Below are 7684 nucleotides of genomic sequence, written 5' to 3' on the forward strand. Positions count from 1 at the left end.
AATACAATATGCAAGAGATTAAGAAAACAATGACATACTGTATCCTTAAGGACAAAGCACACAAAAGCCTATTCAGCCTGGTGCTAAGTTAATCTTAAAGTTAGAGTGAAAGTGAAAAAAATAAACCAATGAATCCACACAACAATCAGCGGAATAAAAATGCGTCTCAAAGAAAAGGAGAATGAGGAAGTGTCTCTGAGGTGGTGTATAAACTAAAGCTGGTAGAAGAGAGATCCAATCTGACGTAACATGAACAAAGGAGGCGAATGCAACGTTGACAGAAGTGGGGCATCATGACTTGGCCTGTAGTGCACAGCAGAATAAAAAAAACACGCGTCAAACAAAGTACACTCTGGAGATTTGATGTCAAGGTTTTTTAAAGGGTAGCTGGTAGGAGTCCTTTAGGAAGTGGAGTTTGAGTTGGTGTCTGCACAGATGGACCAGGTAGAAGCAGCAAAAGAATCCAGTCAGCAAGTGTTTCCTCATCGCTGTGAAGTGTCTAGTCTCCTTCTGTCGTGAGGAAGAGAGCCGGACAAGGACCAGATTGTCGTTGTGCAGATGTTGCCAAGAACACTTTCCTCATTAAAGCAAAGGCTCACATTTACATAAACTGTCTTTTCCATTCTTCAACTCCATCATTTACAGCATGTGAAGGTAAACTCCAATCAGCTTCAAAAACCTACCCATGCATTTCCTGGCAACGAATTTGGGGGAAAATTGTCTGAACATTTCTGTGATTATCCACCTGTGATTATCCACCTGTGATTATCCACCTGTGCTGGGGTTACAAAGGAGGGTTTGACTTGACCTTCTCTATCTATTTTTTTCATTCTTGACACAAATATATCTGTCACTCTTCACATCACAAAGTGCAACAATGGTAATGTCTTCCAGGAGAACTGACGCCATTGAGTGAAGCCTTTCTGAACAACTCTGACCACTTTTGATTTTGTTACGTCATCAGACAGCATGATGTACAGATGAGTTTGATAGTGTATATCCCAGCCTCATTCACTCATTTAATTACACACATTTGGTAACTGTGCTTGTTCGCCAAATCCAGTTGAATGCAAATTAGGCTAGGAGTGTCCTTTTGCAGTCTTTGAGTTAAGATAGATTATTGAACATGTTGGTGTTCGTCAATTGTCCATTGTCAAGTTAAACGACTGATGGGTTAGGGTTAGGGTTCGGCAAATCAGTCTTATTATCAGGCTGAAGCTTAAGTTAATACTTTCGCCATCATCTGAGAACTCCAGGGTCGGTATAACGTGATTTTGGGTGCGGACATAAGTATTCCCCGTATTTCTTCTTGTGACTTCATTATGCTACAGATGGTAGTGTCTTTCTAGAAAGAGATACACTCCAGAAAAAAGCAAACAGAACAATTATGCTCAACTGAAGAGGACTTTTGCAAGACTTGCTGTCCCTCAATCAACGTTAATGCCACCTTTTTAAATTCAATGCCAAACCTCAACCCTTTGCTCGAGTTTTGCAAATTGCAGGTTACTATCTAGACTTGATGAGGCTTGAGACTAACCACATCCAGAATGTCGTTTGGTTTCGAAGAGCAATTTCCTCAAATGACAAGAGTTTGACAAGCAACAAGCACATAACTCAAAAGGTCGGACTGATCCTTTCACGTCACCCTCCTTGTTTTGCGTCTGCATCCTCTCTTATCATCTGGAATCAGAATGACTTTGTTCTCTCTTTTGTTGATTGATCAAAGGAAACAAGCGCTGTTGATCAACTTTCCAAAGGCATGACACGGTGAACTTGTTATATGGGTTAGCAGCATCTGGATCGTTGAACATTCATCTGATAAAGAGGGAGATAAAAGTATGAATGTGCTCAATAACTGTAATACTATTGAATCTAAAGTTTGAATGCCTCCTGTATCGGTTCAATCTAAGCTTAAACACTCATTCATGCATTCGGGTTGGCTGCCGTCCAGAATGACACATAGGGGGAAGCAGCAGAAGGGTCCAGACAGATCTGTCTCTTTCTATCTGAGACTCGACAGCTGCTCAAGGTGAACATCCAATGAGGCATCTGCTAATATTGAGCCTGAGACAGGGAGAGACACCTTAAGACAGAAAGAGAGAAGGGAAGATGAGTCAGAGGGAATACAAATAGAATTGGCGGTCATGGAGACAGAGGAGATCATTACACCAAGTTGGGTGTCATAGCTCCAAGTTGATGACATGTTTTGAAGTTGAGGTGTAAGTGAAACCGTCTGGGCACAGTGAGTCCAAAGCTGAACATAGGGGTTCATAATTATAGCCAATGTGTAAGTAATATAGACATAAATGTATTGGAAGAAATTCTAACAATTACAGACATGATCACTATGACCGCCTGAAAATGATGTTTCTCTTCAATGAAACTGCATTGTCAATTATCTTTGGATTGAATGGATATTGTACCGGATTTGACGCCTCGTAAAAAAGTGTCTACGTGACGAGGAAGTCATGTTGCAGACTAGAGTTTGTGTCTCATGTCAAACCAAAAGTGAATGTAACTTAAATGATGTCACAAATGTATTTATTTAAAGCCAAACCATGTTATTTTACTGAACCTAACAAATACGTTTTGTGGTGTTTGGTGTTTTCCTAACCCTAACCCTATGTCAACCATGTGTTTGAAACTATCTCGAAAGAAAATACGTTGTCCTTGAAACGTAATTGAGAATGCAGTTTGGTGGTAGACTGGGAAATACAAATAAATATTTCATCAATAACTCTGAACTTTGTACCTGAAGGCATCTTTCAATGATATGTTTAAGTTATTAGCCCCCCTACTCTTCAAAGCTTGGGTTAAGGTCTCTCCAAAGTAAGAGTATTTCACTTGTATTGATGTTTTAGGCACTCAATCATTGAAGTCTTAACATACAAAGTCAATCAGACCCACCATAAACCCCTGAACCTCTCACAAACCCCAAACTGTAACCAAATGCTTTCTTAATCGTCATGTGCCAATTGAAGACTTTAAAAGTGGTTATCGTCATCTCATTCACCTTGGTTTGCCTGTACTGTGGATGACTGGACGAGTGACTATTGAGAGCCTTGAACATTCACCCTGAGGTCCTACACATAGTAAAGAATAGGGCCGTTTACTTATGGTATATATTTGTCCTTGATGTCGAAGCAAATAACCAAGAAGCATGGATTTACAGCAGAATAATGGAGTCAGTGTTTTATGTACAATCATGACGTCTGTGTTTGAACCATTTTGATGTTCATGGGATAAAACCTGTTCATGAGGGCTAGCATGACTCGATTGCTATTGTTCACACCCATGGTATATATGCTATTTCTATGAAAATATAAATGTCTAATTATGTATTAACACATGAAATAAAGTAAATATTTTCAATGCACCATTTATGTGTCTTGGTGTTCACTAAGCCATCTGTTATACTCTGGAGTTATCCTTTGTTTTTGATTATTACATGTATGTTGTATTGATGCTAGGCGTATATGATTAGATGTTCAATAGATCAGATATTCAACAGAAAATCAATCCATAACTATTTAGATTTTAGTTTTGTTTTTTAAGACTAATTTAAACACATGGCTCGTTTAATAGTTGTTTTAAATGTTTCAGTCATAGTTGAAGATGTTAAAATTATCATTTTTTAAGAGCTTTTAAAGGGTTTAATGTCCATGTTGGATTTAACAATTAAATTGGAAACAACAGCTGACAATCTCAACACGAGGTTCATTTCTTAGGAAGTATCAAGATCATTATCTTAAGTAAAAGAAGCAATAGCACAAATACTACTGTATTCAATATTGTACTTGAGGAAAGGTACCACAATATCAGCTTGTTGCATCCGTAGGGCATTTAGGGCACATTTGCATCACAGCTGAGTGCCTGATGCAGGATTCTCCTGGAAGTTTAACAAAGTTCAACTCAATGTGATTAATTTGCTTCAACAATGGAAGCAAATGTTTTTGTGTTCACCCATTAGCTTGCTTAAAAGGGAAGTAAATAGGAGGCAAATGTTAATTTCATGCATGCTGGACTGTGCCCTTTCTCAAAATACTTTTAAATAGTTTACCCAAATCAGAGGATCAGCAGTTCGATCCCACCTCCTGACAACATGTGGAAGTTCTTCTTCTTCTTCTCTTCGTTTTTTGGCGGATTGCAAACAACTTAAAAGGTGCATACCGCCACCTACTGTACATGAGTATGAATCATCATATCATACCAACTCTTTAACCTATGATCTAATCAAAATAAATAAATAAATCAACAAAAAACAAAAAACAAAACATGAAATAAATAAAACAAAAATAAAAATCTATGTTCTTTCTTGACCTAATGTTAAATTATTTTTCCTACCCCAGTTTCACTCAAGAATGTAAACAGTGCCTTTCTGGTATCTCTTACTCCCTCTCCTTTTGTTCCCAAAATACCAACCACACTCCATTCCCTCTCTGCCTCTAAAACTTTAGCCTTTAGTTTTTCTCTTTCAGCTTTATAGATGTCACAATGTATCAAGATATGTTCTACATCTTCTTTTACTCCACAGCTCCCACACTTGTCACTGTCACTTTTCCCCATGACATACAGCGTACCATTCAATGCTGTGTGATTTATTCTGAGCCTAGCTATCGTGATTTCCTCCCTTCTGTTTCTTTCTTTATAAATATGAATTGTAATTGTCTTTTGTACTTTGTGATACTCTTTGCCTTTCTGGTCTTCCTCCCACCTTTTCTGCCAGATCTCCATCCCTTTCTTCTTAATGACTGCTTTTCCTTCTCCTTTACCAAGTTGAACTGGTAATGTGATTTCCTTTTGTAGTGCACTTTTTGCTAATTTATCAGCACACTCGTTCCCTTTCACCCCCTCATGAGCAGGCACCCAGCAGAACTGCAGATCTATACCGCCTCTGTGAAGTCTTAACAGGCTATGATTCAGTTCTATGAGAATGTCTTCTCTGGCAGTTGTTGTTGATTGTATGCTTTGTAATATGGACAATGAATCTGTGCACATCACCACCCTATCTGGTCTGACCTCTTCAACCCACTGTAATCCTATTATTACTGCCAGCATTTCTGCTGTGTACACTGATAATTGATCAGACGCTCTTTTTGAAATAGATATTTTAAATTCTGGGATGTATATACCAACTCCAACACACTCTTCCTTGTTCTTAGAACCATCTGTGTACATTTGTAGGCAATTGTAATACTTTTCATTCAGATACATACTTGTTTTAATTCCCACTTCATTTACTTGCCACTCTTTTTTCCTTTCTACAATACTCATATCTATTTTAGCTTCTGGGGAAAGCCATGGGGGAACGCTGCTAAATGGGGTTGCTTTAGCAAACGTGATATTGTCCACTCCATATGCCCTCGTTCTCTCCTTACTCGTCCAGCCAAACCCACGTCCCTGGAATTTTGCATATTCCCAGCAATCCTGTAATATTCTGTTTGTGATATTTTCTTCTCCACTTCCTTGTAGCCTGACCCAGTATGACAGAGCAAGTTTCTCTCTTCTGATCTCCAGAGGCGTCTCTCCTGCTTCTATCAGAACTGCATTGATAGGGGATGACTTTATCGCTCCAATACACAACCGCAATGCTTTATATTGTATTCTATCCATTTTTAAAAGCAATGTTTTTGCTGCTGCTCCATACACTATACAACCAGAGCCTATTGTGGACCTCATAATTGATCTGTAAATATCTATTAATGCTTGTTTGTCTGCGCCCCAGTTGCATCCAGCTACAGCTCGCAATAAATTTAATACTTTTTTGCATTTTGTTTCCACTTGTTTAATATGCATTTTCCATGTATATTTGCTATCAAACCACAGTCCTAGGTATTTGAACTCATTCACCTTTGTCATTGGACGATCATATAGTGTTAGCTGTTGGCCATCAATCTTGCGTTTGTTTGTGAATACCATGTAGCATGACTTGCTTTCTGACATTTTGAATCCCCAGTTATATGACCACCTCTCCACTTTTTTAATCGCTCTAGCTATATTCTCCATTACGTATGGGGCATGTCTTCCCCTCATCCAAATAGCCCCATCATCTGCGTATAGAGCCGATTGGATGCATGTGTCTAAACATGTAAATATGTCATTAACCATGATGTTAAATAATATTGGACTGACTGCACTCCCTTGGGGGATACCATTTTCTATTTCAAAATAGTTGGAAATATCTGCTCCAACCTTTACTCTAAATGTCCTGTCTGTTAAAAAGGCCCTTACCCAATTGTACATTCTCCCTCCAATACCCATTCTACTCAATTTGATCAGTAACCCATCCCTCCACATACAGTCATACGCCTTTTCAATGTCAAAGTACACTATTGCCATTATCTCTTTCATTTTCAATGTTTTTTCCACATCATTACTCACTCTTACTAAAGCATCTATTGTGGACCGCCCTTTACGAAATCCGCTCTGAAAACTACTCAGCAGCCCTTTCTGCTCCAGTACATGTGAGAGCCTACGGACAATGATCTTTTCCATCCATTTACATAGGTGTGATGTAAGAGCTATTGGTCTGTAGTTACTAGGGTGTATCTTTCCCTGGCTTATTGAATGGTAGCACGACTGCTGTTTTCCACAAACTTGGCATATCTCCTTCTCTCCAGATTTCATTGAAAAGACTCAGCACCATTGTCATAGTTTCCATAGGCAACTGTCTAAACATAGCATAACATAGCTGGTCTTGTCCTGGGGCTGTATAACCTGTACCTTGTAAGGCTATTTTGAGTTCTGACATTGTAAATTCCACATCAAGAGCTGACCTATTATCCTGTCTCTTCTCCTTCACGTTTTCATTCTCTGCTAGTAACTGCTGTTTTTGCTGCCTATGAATATCACTGAGATGTTCCCCGCTATGTACTGCTGCAAGTGTCCTTCCTAACATGTCTGCCTTCTCTTTATCTGTCACTGCCAGCCTCTCCCCATCAACCAAAGCTGGAATTTTAATGGATTTCCTTTTCCCACTCATCCGCTTAAACATGGACCAGACATCACCTAATGTTACTCCTCTGCCAATGGTAGAACAAAATTCTCTCCATGTTCTTTTTTGTGTGTATTTGATTGTCCTTCGAGCAGCTGCCCTTTTCCTTTGAAACTCTATAACATTATTTTGTGTCATGTTTTTCTTTAATTCTCTAAATGCATTATTTCGCTCTTTAATAGCCCTGCTGCATTCCTCATTCCACCATGGCACCACTTTCTTCCTACCCTTGGTTGTTGTTTTGGGTATACTGTTCTCTGCTGCATTTAGAATATGTTGCGTTATTTGGCTTGTAATGACCTCTATGCTTCCCTCTGATGTTAGCAGGTGTACCGACTCCTCACACCATATCCTAAATTTCCCCCAATCAGCTTTAGCAAAGCACCACCTGGTTATTGCACCTCCTTCCTGTATATATACATTAGTATTCATTTTAGTAAGCACTGGATAATGGTCACTTCCTACTGTGGAGTTATTCAAAACAAACCATTCGCATGTATGAACCAAACAGTTTGACACTAATGTCAGATCCAGGCATGAAACCTTCCCCCTGTGTACATCTACTCTTGTGCCATGTCCATCATTAAGGCATACTAGTGTTCTTTCCTCCAGCATTTCTTCCACTATATTTCCGTTACTGTCTGTATGGTTGCTGCCCCATAGACTGTTGTGTGCATTGAAATCACCACA

Source organism: Trematomus bernacchii, unplaced genomic scaffold (assembly GCF_902827165.1).
Source record: "Trematomus bernacchii unplaced genomic scaffold, fTreBer1.1, whole genome shotgun sequence".
Classification (NCBI taxonomy): Eukaryota; Metazoa; Chordata; class Actinopteri; order Perciformes; family Nototheniidae; genus Trematomus; species Trematomus bernacchii.